Source organism: Balaenoptera physalus (genome assembly GCF_965194825.1).
Source record: "Balaenoptera physalus genome assembly, chromosome: 2".
Taxonomy (NCBI): Eukaryota; Metazoa; Chordata; class Mammalia; order Artiodactyla; family Balaenopteridae; genus Balaenoptera; species Balaenoptera physalus.
The window spans coordinates 169,749,134-169,762,808 of NC_138883.1; the positions used below are offsets into that span (position 1 = coordinate 169,749,134).

The following is a 13,675-nucleotide window of genomic DNA, read 5'->3' on the forward strand; positions in this document are numbered from 1 at the left end:
CAAGTATATAAACAGCTCATACAACTCAACAGCAAAAAAACAAACAACCTGATTAAAAAATAGGCAGATGTCTATTAAAAAATGGAATAGACATTTTTCCAAAGAAGACATACAAATGGCCATCAGGTGCAAGAGAAGATGCTCAACGTCATTAATCAGCAGAGAGTGCAAATCAAAACCACAATGAGATGTCACCTCACACCTGTAAGAATAGCTATCATCAAAAAGACCACAAATGGCAAATGTTGGTGAGGATGTGGAGAAAAAGGAACCCTTGTACACTCTTGATGGGAATGTAAATTGGTGCAGCCACTGTGGAAGACAGTATGGAGGTTTCTCAAAAAACTAAAGTAGAAAGAAATACCGTATGAACTAAAAATTCCACTCCTGGGTATATATCCAGAAAAAACCCCAAAACAATAATTAGAAAAGATACACGCACCCCAATGCTCATAGCAGCATTACTTACAATACCCAAGATATAGAAGCAACCCAAGTGTCCATCAACAGACGAAAGAAAAAAGATGCAATATTACTCAGCCATAAGAAAGAATGAAATTTTGCCATTTGCAAAAACACGCGTAGACTTGGAGGTATGCTAAGTGAAATAAGTCAGACAGAGAAAGACAAATACTGTATGATATCACTTACATGTGGAATCTAAAAAATACACACTAGTGAATATAGCAAAATAGAAACAAACTCACAGATATAGAGAACTAGTGGTTACCAGTGGGGAGAGGGAAAGGCGGAAGGGCAAAATAGATATAGGGGATTAAGAGGTACAAACTACTATGTATAAAATAAATAAGCTACAAGGATATATTATACAGCACAGGGAATATGACCAATATTTTATAATAACTGTAAATGGAGTATAACCTTTAAAAATTATGAATCACTATGTTGCACACCTGAAATGCATATAATATTGTACATCAACTATACCTCAATATAAATAAATAAATAGGTAAGTAAAATAAATAAGGAAATAAATGGAAATATTTCGCAAGATTATAGAGTCCTTCAGCCACTCCAGAACATCTTACTGCTATAGTTGTAAAACCTCTCTCTCTCTTTCAGTTTGGTAAGCTTGCGACTTACAAATCTGTCACTTAAGGAAATTTAGAATTGAGCTAAAGGTCTACTTTTAATTCAAAAATTAGGATGTAAAACTTAAATATACCTTTCTTCTGAATATTCCTTGACTCTGTATGCCAGGGATATTTATGTACATATTATGTAATGTGTTTTGTGCCCATGGCATTTTAGCAGGAAGCAATGGCCAAGCAAACCTCCTATTTCTGGTATAAGTACGAGTCTCAGAGAAGAAAATTTGGTCCCTTCCTATTTCAGGATCAAAGATCAACAAAATGGTCTCCTGGGGAGAGTATTTGTCAAGTTTCCATTTAATTTCTTGGTTCTTAAGAAGTCTTCAGTTTCCTCTGAAGTTTTCTCTTCAGGGAAACCATAGTATACAGTAATGTTTCACATTTTTTATTGTGACTTTGAGAATGGTTTCATAAATGTTATTTTATTGGGTCTTCACAAATTTCCTGCAAAAATATGTTATGACTGGGCTTACCATTTTCATTTTACAGATAAAGAAACTGGGTCTGTGTGCCCATGTTTAACAGCCAGTAAGTAATAAATCCAGAGTAGAACCAGAGTCTTGAAATTGCATCAACTTAAAAAAATATATATGTGTGTATGTATGTATATATACGTGTGTACACATATACATATATGTATATATACATACCTATATGTATGTATGCAATATAAATATATTTATGCAAAATAAAATATATATTTATACATAAAACTTATATATACTCATATATAATATATATACACATGCGTACATGCAGACAGACAGACCAATGGTGCACTAACAGGATTAAACAACTGCATTTGAATCCTTGTTCCATCAAGAGCTCCCCATAGAATTGTTAGAAGGAAAGAAATAAGAGATTATGTGAGAAAGCACTTAATTGTAAATCACCATAAATGACAGCTATTAAGTTTTTCTATCTGCTGTTCAATGTGACAGATTAATATTAACCACTTGAAGACAGGAGCCATTTCGTTTACTTCTTTTCTGTTCATCAGGGAACCCAACACAGTGTTAAACCCATATGGGCAATATTAATAGGGGATAAATAAATAATTCCTCATTGAGAACAATCACAGTATTAATAAGATGACAAAACATTTTAAAGAAAAAAAATGGATAAAGTTTAAAGAAGAGGAAAAAACAAACGGGACACTGAGGTTTATGCAGGATGGATTGCCGATGGAAAATGACCTCTGATCAGCTTCACTTTGCCTTTCTCAGATGCTCATTCACTACCAGTAATGATATCAATCATCTCAGACCTGGGGAGCAGCTGTCATAAAAATGATTTTGAAAAAAGTGGGCTGTGGTAACCTGGATCAAAGCGGCAAGTATAGTTTTTTCTTATATTTACTTTCAAAAAGACTCAGATGATCAGATACTAAATGCTCAGTGTGTTTAAGAATCAGGAAGATGGTTCACAATCACAGAGGAAGAAGCAATATGTCACCCGGATAAGCATATATAACTTATTAATGTTCACTTACGTGAGGCACTATGTTGGACCATCATGCCCTGTAGTGACCTCTCTGGTTGTGTGGACGAGGTAAATGGGCAGTTGACATTCCCTAGTGGGAACAATAATAGATTTAGCTGAGCAGTCTTTTGTGGACTTTGTTTGCTATGTTTTTCTGTTTAATTCACCCAAAGTGGAAGCCAGAAATGTCCTCACTGTAGGCTTCTCCTAATTCACACAAAAGGAAACCTGGGGATCCCAGATCATTCTTCCTCTTCTCCCTGTCTTTTCATCCAGTCATTTAGTCAATTGCCAAACAGAACTGCCACCCTGTGCTAAGGCATCGAGGACACAAAAATGAACAAATGATGATTTCTGACTTTGAGAAGACACATAAACAAAAATCCTAATGCAATGGGCTCAGAGCTGTTTTAAAGGTACTCTATGGGAGAAAATAAGGTTCATGCTTCAGGGGTGTTCAGAGAAAACTTATGGAAAGCCACTTGCACAGGGCAAGACATATGCGCTTAACATCTGCTATGTATTTTTTTCCTAAGGTAGATCGGCACGTGATCTTCAGTAGTTCCTCTTCTATTGGCTTCCTTCTCTTGCTTTAACTCTCCACTAGCTTAAAGAAAGCCTTTCCTACACTGCTGCCTCTCTTTCTTTTTTTTTCTTATCTGACTTCTTATGGGAGCCTCCACTGGCTAATTTTTCTTCTTTACTACCCATTTATTCTAAAAATATTTGTGACCTTGAATGAGATAGGAATCACCCCAGCATATGCGTACTTGTTTACATATACACACACACTGTGAAATTCATTAAATAAACAAAATCTTTTGGATTACCTACAATTGTGTGTATGTGTAAGTAATTTTAGAGATATTTAGTGAGGACAGTGGCAAAGCATTCCCGAGGACTTTCCTGACCTGCTTTGCAGAAGTACTTTAATCAAACCATGTTCTTTTAGGACCTTCTTGATCAAGTATACTTTTAAAGATGTCAAACTCCCCGGCCTTGCCATTACCAGAGTCAGTCCCTTGGAGACAATCAAAGTTTATATCTTAATTTCCAGGACAGGTCTAGAATTGGATCTCTCTCCAGGAGCCTGAGAGTCAAGTAACATTTGCTGTGGCACTTGTCCAGGTGAGTATAATGGGCCATGGAAATAATCTTTCATATCACACTCACCAAGAGATATACTATCTCTTTTTTTAATTTAAACACTTTTAAGTTAGGCTCCATTCACAATCTTTTTTGGAACAAATGTGTATCATTTCATTGGTGATATGCTATCCCTGCAGACAGAGCATGACCCTAGTAGTTTTAAACTTATACTTAGCAGTCATGTTGAATGTGTGAATTACAGTCACCACTGGCACACTTCCATGTAAACTAAGAAATACTTTGAAATGGGTAAAGCACTATTAGGACATGATTTTTATTAGGGACACCTGGTTGTATTAGACTATTCTCAAGCTTATTTCCACATCTTTCCTACATTTTTTTCTGTTTATTCATATTTCTAATTTTGTCTCATTTCTGAATTCAACATATTACTGTTACATTCTTCCAAATATTGAATGAATAAAGTTGGTGGATTACTAAAAGTTTATCCACATTTTAAAGTTCTTATTGTTAAGTGATCAGATGTGAACAAATGAAAGCGTCGTAATGCCTGATCTTTTCATTTCTTAGTCTCCTATTTATCTCAAAACACTGGTCTTGAAGCAATTTTTCAAATTGCATTATTAGAATGTCAAACATTATTACAGGTTTATTTTTTAAGTGAATGGGGTCCATAGTCATTCTAGAGCTGGAATATAGCAAATTCTGAAAGAGTTTAACACTTTCATGTACAGTGTTTTGTTTTAAATATTCAAGTTCTATGTTGAACAGTGAAAGAAAGTTTGATTATCTTGTCATTTTCAGAGTTAAATCAAGGAAATAAAACATAGTAAACATTTTTTCTCTGAGAAGCTTAGAACATTATAGAGTCAAATACTCGGTTTTTCCTATAAGAAAGATAGTGATCTCCATTTTTCAGGTGGAAAATTGAGAAGGAGAGACAATTTTGCCCAGCGTTTCTAGGTTTGTCAGCAACAAATCCCATCCTCTGCAAAATAGTGGAACAGGTTACGGTTGTATTTAGTTTTCCTCAACTTCTACCTCAACATCCTTCTCTTTGGAAGGCTCCGCAACTTCCAGATCCTAGAATCCTTCACTTGAATTTAGGCTCACTACAAGCATCCACGTTTTTCAACCCTTTTTCACTCCCAACCCCACCATGAAAACTAAGCAGTGTTTTGTCCCACACCCTCTCAGGTCCTGTTCTCTGCTAATCAATCCAATAATTTTTTTAAAAAAATTATTCGCTTTATTTATTTATTTTTAAATTTTATTTATTTATTTATTTATTTATTTATGGCTGTGTTAGGTCTTCGTTTCTGTGCGAGGGCTTTCTCTAGTTGCGGCAAGTGGGGGCCACTCTTCATCGCAGTGCGCGGGCCTCTCACTATCGCGGCCTCTCTTGTTGCGGAGCACAGGCTCCAGATGCGCAGGCTCAGCAATTGTGGCTCACGGGCCTAGTCGCTCCGCGGCATTTGGGATCTTCCCAGGCCAGGGCTCGAACCCGTGTCCCCTGCATTGGCAGGCAGACTCTCAACCACTGCGCCACCAGGGAAGCCCCCAATAATTTTTAATCAGTGATAATAACTTCCTCTTTAACACACTTCCCAACAGCCTCCAGTTTCTAGCAGTGTGGAACTATCCAGGATTTGGAGTCAGAGGATCTGAGTTTGAATCTCCTGACTCTTGAATAATCCAGACCTCAGTTTCCTCATGAGTAACATGGGGATAATAACATTGACCTCACAGAAAGGTTGTAAGGATATGTGAAATGAATTACATAACTGCTCTTTACCATTAACAACTAATATGCATTCTATTGAGAGCCTGGAATGACTCACACATTGCAAAGAATTTCGGATTCATTTATAAGTCAGTGGGAAGATACTTGGGGGTATCTTGGAAGTTTCCTACCTTTCTATGCAAAAGCAAGCCTATGCATTAAAAGGCAATCAACCTCACCTCCCATCCGTGGGGAAGGCTACTCAAAAAACCCAGCACTTAACAAATTTTGGAGAGGATGTGAAGAAACTGGAATCCTTGTGCACTGTTGGTGGGAATGTAAAATGGTACAGCCTCTGTGGAAAACAGTATTGTTGTTTCTCAAAAAATTAATAATAGAATTACCATTTGCTCCAGCAATTCCTCTCTTGGATATATACCCAAAAGAATTAAAAGCAGAGACTTGAGGTTTGCACATCCATGTTCAGAGCAGCATTATTCACAGCAGCCAAAAGGTGGAAGTGTCCATCAATGGATGAATAAACAAAATGTGGTATACGCATACAATGGAATATTATTCAGTCTTAAAATGGAAGGAAATTATGACATGCTACAACATGGATGAACCTTGAGGACATAATGCTAAGTAAAATAAGCCAGTCAGGAAAGGACAAAGGCCATATGATTCCACTTATCTGAAGTAACTTGAGTAGTCAATTCATAGAGACAGACAGTAGAATGGTGATTGCCAGGGGCTGGGGAAATGGGGAATGGTAGTTACTGTCTAATGGGCACAGAGCTTCAGTTTTACAAGATGACAAGAGTTCTGTGGATAGATGGTGGTGATGGTAGCACAACAATGTGAATGTACTTAATGCCACTGAACTGTTCACTTAAAAATAGTTGAGATGGGAATTTTTATGTTATGTGTATTTCACTACGATTTTTTAAAAAAAGGACAATCAACCAATCTGGCAAGTCAAAGTCCCCCATTTCTTATCTAAGCAACTGTTTATAAACAAAGTGTCTAAAAACAAAGAAATGTCATTACAATTTATTATTTTAGGCAACTTTTAAAACAAGGCAAATCAGCTACACATCTCGTGCTCTATACCTGCTCAACTACATATACAATTGCTTCTCACTACCTGGGTCCACGACTTATAAACAGTACAACCTTGGGTTAGTTACTTAACCTCTCTTTGCCTTAGTTTCCTCTTTTGCAAAATGGAAATGCTCATTTCTTTACAGTCGGGTTCTTGTGAGGATTCAATTAAATGGTGAATGGAAAGGGCCTGGTAGGCACATGGCACAGGGAGTGCTTAGTATGTTTGTTTCCTTTTATAGGTAAACTCATTGAAACGAGACTTAATTATACTCTGAGGGTCACAATTTAAAAAGATCAGAAGGACAGATATCTATGAAAGGGAGTGAAAAACCACATAGTTGGTGGACTTGAAGGGAAAAATATGTGGGAGGACCTGAAAACATTTTTTAACGTATTTCTAAAGGTGGATTTTGTTCCTAGTTTTTGTTGTTTCTGTTGTTTGTTTGTTTGACATTTACTCTGCTGGTTTTCCTGCTTTCCAAAGCTATCTTGCACAGAATCTACTGCCCCCATTACGCTAATTGGCAGTGTGAATATTTTAACAAACTCTGTGGGGTTACTTTACCTCAGCTTTAGCCAAATGTATAATTTAACACCACCAAGACAACCTGCTTCTCAGCCTTGAATTAATTACATGACAAAGAATTTTGCAATGTTCTGAAATCAGAAATTAGTTTGTAATGCGGAAGACAAGGCTGTGTCTACGTTTCAGCTTCAGGAACTCTCAAAAAAGAATGCACATTGGGATTTTTATTGGTGTTGCTTACATCAATGGGAACAAACTTCTTCCATAGATGTGTGCATTCTGAACTCCTGGCCCGTTCATTAACTGTTGTCATCACAGGGAAGGGTTATTATATCACTAATCAGGAAAAGCTCACCCTGAACCATGTTTGCCTAAAACCTCTATTTCACAGTCATTAAGTGATACTTATGTAATCCTTCCATGCCATTTAAAAAAGAGAGCTGTTGGAGAGATCTGTGGACCATGTACTGTATGTTCTTGCCTGAGAGGATCACCACATGGGCACACTGTCAATGTAAGCAGCCTTCCTCCGAAGGGCTTGAGTAATACAGCCCATAGTTTAACTCATTGTAAAGTTGGGGTGGCAAAGCAGAGGCAAAAGTCAGGAAAACGCTGGAACACCCTAGGGCGGTGAAAATCTAAATGAAGTCAGTACCAGTGTGATGGAGATAAGGCTACGTTTGAGAACTAATTTCACTGGGCTGCAGTTCTTGCACAGATGTTTCAGGGAGGCGTTTCTGAGGCTCTGAATGCCGGGAGGAGCCCTATTCCTTCCCTTACCTCCTCTCCTGAATCTCAGTTGTGCTGGGTTCGCTTACAAGGTGGGCTCTGCCTCTGGCACGTCCATTCAGTTCCTGCTTCCTCTGAGCCCCTTCGCCCGGCACTGGACAGATGGGTTAAAACTGGAATGAGAGAGAAGAGGTGGGGCTCATTCTTCAATTTCCTTTTCAGAGTAATAAAGATGACATTCTACCCTGAGCCACAGCTCTTTATGTCTTGTTTCTAATTGGTTAGAAATAAAAGTCCCTAAATCTCTGGCAGAGTCTGAGCATCTCCTGCATAAGAGGGGGGAAATACAGGGAAAAATAACAGTAGAGAACATATCGTGAGATGGCAGGAAACCAAACCAGTAAAAAGAGCTTACGAGCAGAACAAAGTAACATAGGAGACAAAGGAAAAGCAAACCCTGCCCTTTCTGGAGGTAAAACAGATATGAACCTATTCTAAAAGGGAGACACTTTGAACATTCTAAAAAAGCTGTATCTTATGCCTAATAATTAGTTACATGTCAGACACACCATGTGAAATTTAGAATTCATTGTTTCCATCCCAAACCCACATCTCCTTCTGTACTTCGGTTTCTGGGACCACAGCTCTCTAACTAGTTGAGGAATAGCACTGGGTCTGTGTGAGTCACCTTGAGGCTAGACTTAATACTTATCTCCAGCCCACACCATCCCTCCTGTGGTTTTACTGAAGGCTTCATAGAGAAGACGGTTCTATTCTTTCACCCTTTGGCAAAACGTAATCAAATGGCTCCTAAGCTTCTTAGTTCTTTCCCCAGAGTCTTTTCCCAAACATTTCATTCTACTCCGCAAAACAAAGCCCTCAATTGACCGAAATCAACTTTCCTAGAAGACAATTATGCAACCATTTCTTATCACTCAAGCACACTCATGGGGAGGGGGAGGGGAGATAGCAGTGGTGGTAGTACGTGTGTTCATGTACGCTTATCTAGGCATTCCTTCGTCAAAAATAGATCTCTCGAGGGAGCAAGCGGGAAGGAGGTGTGGACTACTAACAAAAAGAAGATTCCCTTTTGAGTCATCAGACCCAAGGCAAAACCGTCAGTCATTCCAACTCTTTTGTCTTTCTGCCACATTCAGTTACAAAATCTGGCCATCAAAAATCCTTAGTAGCCCTCCAAGTCACCTCTTCCTCTCTGTCTCATCTATCAGATTGTGGTATTCACGATGGAAATGTCTTTAATTACTTCCCATGATCAAATACATCTATCTATGCCCTTTGGTCTAGCATATGGGGCTTTTGGACCAAATGTTAATGCAACTTCGTGTGCCCGACACACAGTGAGGCCAAACAAACTGAAACGTCGTAGTTTGGGGCAGAGAAAGGTTCACTACAGGGCCATGCAAGGAGACAGGTGGCTCATGCCCTAAAAGCCCCGAACTCCCTGAACGGTTTTGGCAAAGCACTCTTAAAAGCCAGGCGAAGGGTCGGGTGGGTGTGTGATCAGCTTGTGCACCACTCTCTGACTGGCTGACGGTGAGGTAGTGGGGCGGTGTCTCAGGGGTTAACATCATCAGTCCTTAGGCTCCAGGAGGCCTGGGGGCTGTGTGCTCTGGTCAAGTAATTAACATCTTCCATTTGTTGGAGGTGTGGGAGTGTGGGGGGCGGTTAACATCTGCAAAACCACTCAGGAAATGTGCATCACACACTATCAACCAGGTACTTCAGAGAGGAGCTCCAGCAGAGGATGCGGGCCAAGGCCTGCCTCCCCTCGCCCCCCAAGGCCCCATGGGGTCCTGTTCCGTTACACAAACTCATCCATGTTGCAGCTTTATCTCCCATGCCTCTCCAGCCATAGGCAAGCATTTTGTTTCCCCCAGGACTCTTTATTTCTGCACATACTCCTGTCTGTCTGCTATGACCTCCTTTCCTCTGTCTACCTAGTGATGAGCTCCTATGCAGCCTTATGCCCCAAACCCAATAACTCCTCTGAGAAGACTTCCCTGACTACACCCCCTTCCCCTTGCCCTTATTCAACCCCTCAACCCAGACCCACATAGAATTACCTACTTTCTCCTTTGTGCTCCCATAGCCTCCTACCTATCCCTCTATTGTAGCCCTTACCTATATATAGTCTTCTTTAACCATTAAAGCCCTGGTTTCAATGCACTTTTCTTTCATAGATTAAAGATATGAATGCTGTTTGATCTGTGGCACCTATTTTTTCCAGAGTATAGTTTCCCTTTGCAGGTTTGTTGTTTTTTCTTTGTTTTGGTTGATGGTTTTAAGGGACGTACCAGATTTCTCAGTCAAAGTTACCAATTATTTTCCCATACAATTCTTTTTAAACATAAAATGTTTTCCCATCCAAATATTTGATAGATATTACATTTAACTTTATCTAGGCTTTTGATTTTCTAACTTTAACTTAAAAAAAATATTTATTTATTTTTGGCTGTGTTGGGTCTTTGTTGCTGCATGTGGGCTTTCTCTAGTTGCGGTGAGCGGGCTTCTCATTGCAGTGGCTTCTCTTGTTGTGGAGCACGGGCTCTAGATGCGCAGGTTTCAGTAGTTGTGGCTCACGGGCTTAGTTGCTCCGCAGCATGTGGGATCTTCCCAGACCAGGGATCGAACCCATGCCCCCTGCATTGGCAGGCGGATTCTTAACCACTGTGCCACCAGGGAATTCCCCTACATTTAACTTTTTAATCCTTATGGTATTTATCTTGTGCATGATATGACACAAGATCTAATTACATATTTGCCTAAAAGCTAACCAACTGTCCTAAAATCATTTACTGAACAAAGTTTTCCTCCTATATTGCTTTTTATGGCTTTGTATCATATGTGAAGTTCTCATATCTGTTAGCAAGTGCTTTTGGACTATTTAATCAGTTGTGGGGTTTTTTTTTGAGACCGAAAAAAAAAAGCTCAGAGTGAGAGTACAGAATCTGCCTGGCTATTCAGGATGAATAGGAAACCATATTCATTCATTCATATTCATTCATTCATTCATATAAGATGAACAGGAAACCATATTCCTTCCCAAGGGCACGTGCAGCTGTAAAGGGTCACAAAAACCATCTTCTCTGAGTGCCTACTGTTTTCTTACTCTTCGGAAAATCTTGTTCTCTGAAGCCAGAGACTATCAGAAAATTCGATTTTTGAGATTGTATCAGTAAGAATGAAACATCCCAATCTTGCATGGAGGTTCTAACTCACTCTGACACAGAGAAGCAGACTTGATTTACAATGCAGGCGCAGAGCTTCAGGTAAGGTGTTTCTGAATGCGATGTTCTACATTTATCCACGGAAACAGGACCCTGAGCTCATTTTGCAGTCCAGACCTCAGGCTGGCCCCTCTACTCCCAACCCTTCTCTGCTTTGAGCCGATCAAAACTTTGTCTCGTGGTTTCTCTGGTGCCCGGTCTCCACTGTTACAATGAATCAGTCGTGGGGCTACACGTTTTGCCCTTGATGCTCTTAGGCTGCTGACTGCATTAGACACACTGTTCTCTTCTTGAGTTAGTGCCCTTAATTATTATAGTTTAATAATATGGGTTTTTTTCATTGTTATCAGAAGGTTCTCAAACTTTTGGGGTTTTCAGACCCTCTTTTACACTCTTAAAAATCATTGAGAATTCCAAAGAGCTTTTGTTTGTGTTATATTAATCGATATATTCCATATCAGAAAATTAAAACTAAGAAAATAAAAAATATTTGTTTCTATATTAATTTTAAAAACTAGGAAACTCATTACGTGTTAACATAAATATCAATAACATTTTTTATGAAAAATAATTATATTCCAAAACAAAGGAAATTTAGTAGGAGAAATGGCATTGTTTTAAATTCATGTTAATTCCTTTAATGTTTGGCATAACAGAAGACATTTCTGCTTCTGCATTCAATCTGTTGTGATATCACGTACTATGCAACCACTGGGAAACTTCACTGTATATTTGTGAAAGAATGGGAGTGAAAAAGAGTGAAGAAAGACTTAATATTGTTATGAAAGCAATTTCGATACTGTGAACCCCTTGAAAGAGTTTCTAGGACCCTAGATACCCCCAGGCCATAGTCTGAGGACCACTGGTCTTAGCTATTCTAGCTTGGTTTCTCAGATGAAGTTTAGAATGTTTTGTCTCTTAATTTGGGAGGCAGTAATTATGTATTTAAAATCTTGTCTTCTCACTGTAGGATAGCCTATGTCTCTCCAATTATAAAATACTTTACAGATGATTTCTCGATAGTCTTGCATTTTCCTTTTCAGATCTCCCACCTTTCTCATTTTTTATCATTCCTAGTTATTTTATGTTCTTTGCTGCTATTGTGAACGGGATCCATTTTTCCCACTGTATTTTAATTGGTCATTGTTGGCCTCTTACAATTTTGTATGTGGCCATTTGCTTACTCTTTATTAATTCTTATGTTAAATAATATATTTGGTATGATCTAGTTTTTAAAGAAAGAACTAGAAAATTTGAATCCATTTATATAATGCTAGTATTGATACGATATTCTCAATACTCTGAGATCATCACACATTAGATGAAACATACGATATTCTGAGAAAAACCCACTGTTCAAGTTCTAGATTTCAAAGATATTTTATGAGGAAAATATCATAAATATGCTGAATGCCCTTTTGGCATCTACTCAAATGATCGTGTTTTTTCCTTAAGACAGATGCATTGATTAAGACTAGAAGACGCCTGTTCGGTCTTCTAGAATTCTTCCAATTTTGGGGCACCGCGGATGACAGACCCGTTTAGATTATTAACAGAATCAAATGCCATTTTGATTGTCGTTCTCACCTTTTGAAGGGGAGGAAGGCATAAGCATGCCCCACATGTCCCTTAGGCTGTTCAGGGAACCTGGCCAGCACAGACCCGTCCGGTGAGCTCAGGCAGGGCACAGAGAGGACCAGCCAGAGGGTTGGTGATTGACAGGCCTCCTCTCTAAGGCAGAAGTTCCTTCGCAGGCCGCTAAAGTGCACTGATATCTGCCGGGGAGACCTCATTAGTCATTTTCCCTCTCAATTTCAAGGTCGGAGCCCGCTGGCCTCGAGGTGACATCCTCGTGGCACGAGGCCCACGGAGTTTGGGGGAAGTTCTTGGGGGAAGACACCGCGCATCGCAAGGAGACTTCGCTTCAGGAAAGTGGGTCTGTCCGAGGGGGCTCCAGGGACGCCGCGGTCCTCTCCCTTTCCCCCGGGCTCCAGGCCAGGGAGGCGCGGCCGAACGCCATGAAGCCCCTCGCAGCCTCGGCCGCCAGTCCCGGGCCCTGCGAGGAGCGCAGGGCGGACGGCGCGGCCTCCCCCACCACCGGCGGTCCCGGCGGAAGGCGGCGCCCGCTGGCGGGAGGGAGAACGTTCTTCCAGAGCCTGGCGAGGGGCCGCCCCCTCGAGCGCCCCGCCCCCGGCCGTCCCGCCCCGCACGCCCGAGGGGTGGATGGAGACGCCGGCTTCCGGCCCAGGTAGGGGTCTGGGCCTCGGCGGCGGGGAGCCGCGGGCCTGGCGGCGTCGCTTCCCCGGCCACTGGGGGCGGGAACCCCGCGTCCACCCCGGGGAACCGGACCGGGAACGGGAGGGGGGCTCGTGGGGACCGCGCGCCTCGTCCCGACCGAGTCTCGGGAAGCTGTGGCCCGCGCCGCGCCGGCTCAACCCGAGGGAACGCCTGTTCAGGGCTGACTTCTCTGGCAGCAGGTCGGTGGAGCTGGGGCTCCAGACGCATCTGTAAAGTTTCCTTTTTAAGGAGAACGTGCAGACAGGAAAGAGCGTTGTGATATTGAGAAGTAGAGAAATCCTCCCAGAGACGATGTCATCTCGACTTGCTCACCAACAGCGCTGTTCTGTAGTAGTTTCTG

General features: G+C 40.8%; 1 long non-coding RNA gene across 1 annotated transcript; it reads right to left on the bottom strand.

Moving 5' to 3' along the window:
- Positions 1–530: 530 nt before the first annotated feature.
- Positions 531–13,164, bottom strand: LOC309656469. Its single transcript, XR_014261389.1, has 3 exons — positions 12,625–13,164; positions 7,841–7,962; positions 531–2,685 (listed from the first exon to the last, which is right to left on the bottom strand). It is a non-coding gene; the product is annotated as an uncharacterized lncRNA (long non-coding RNA).
- Positions 13,165–13,675: the final 511 nt, after the last annotated feature.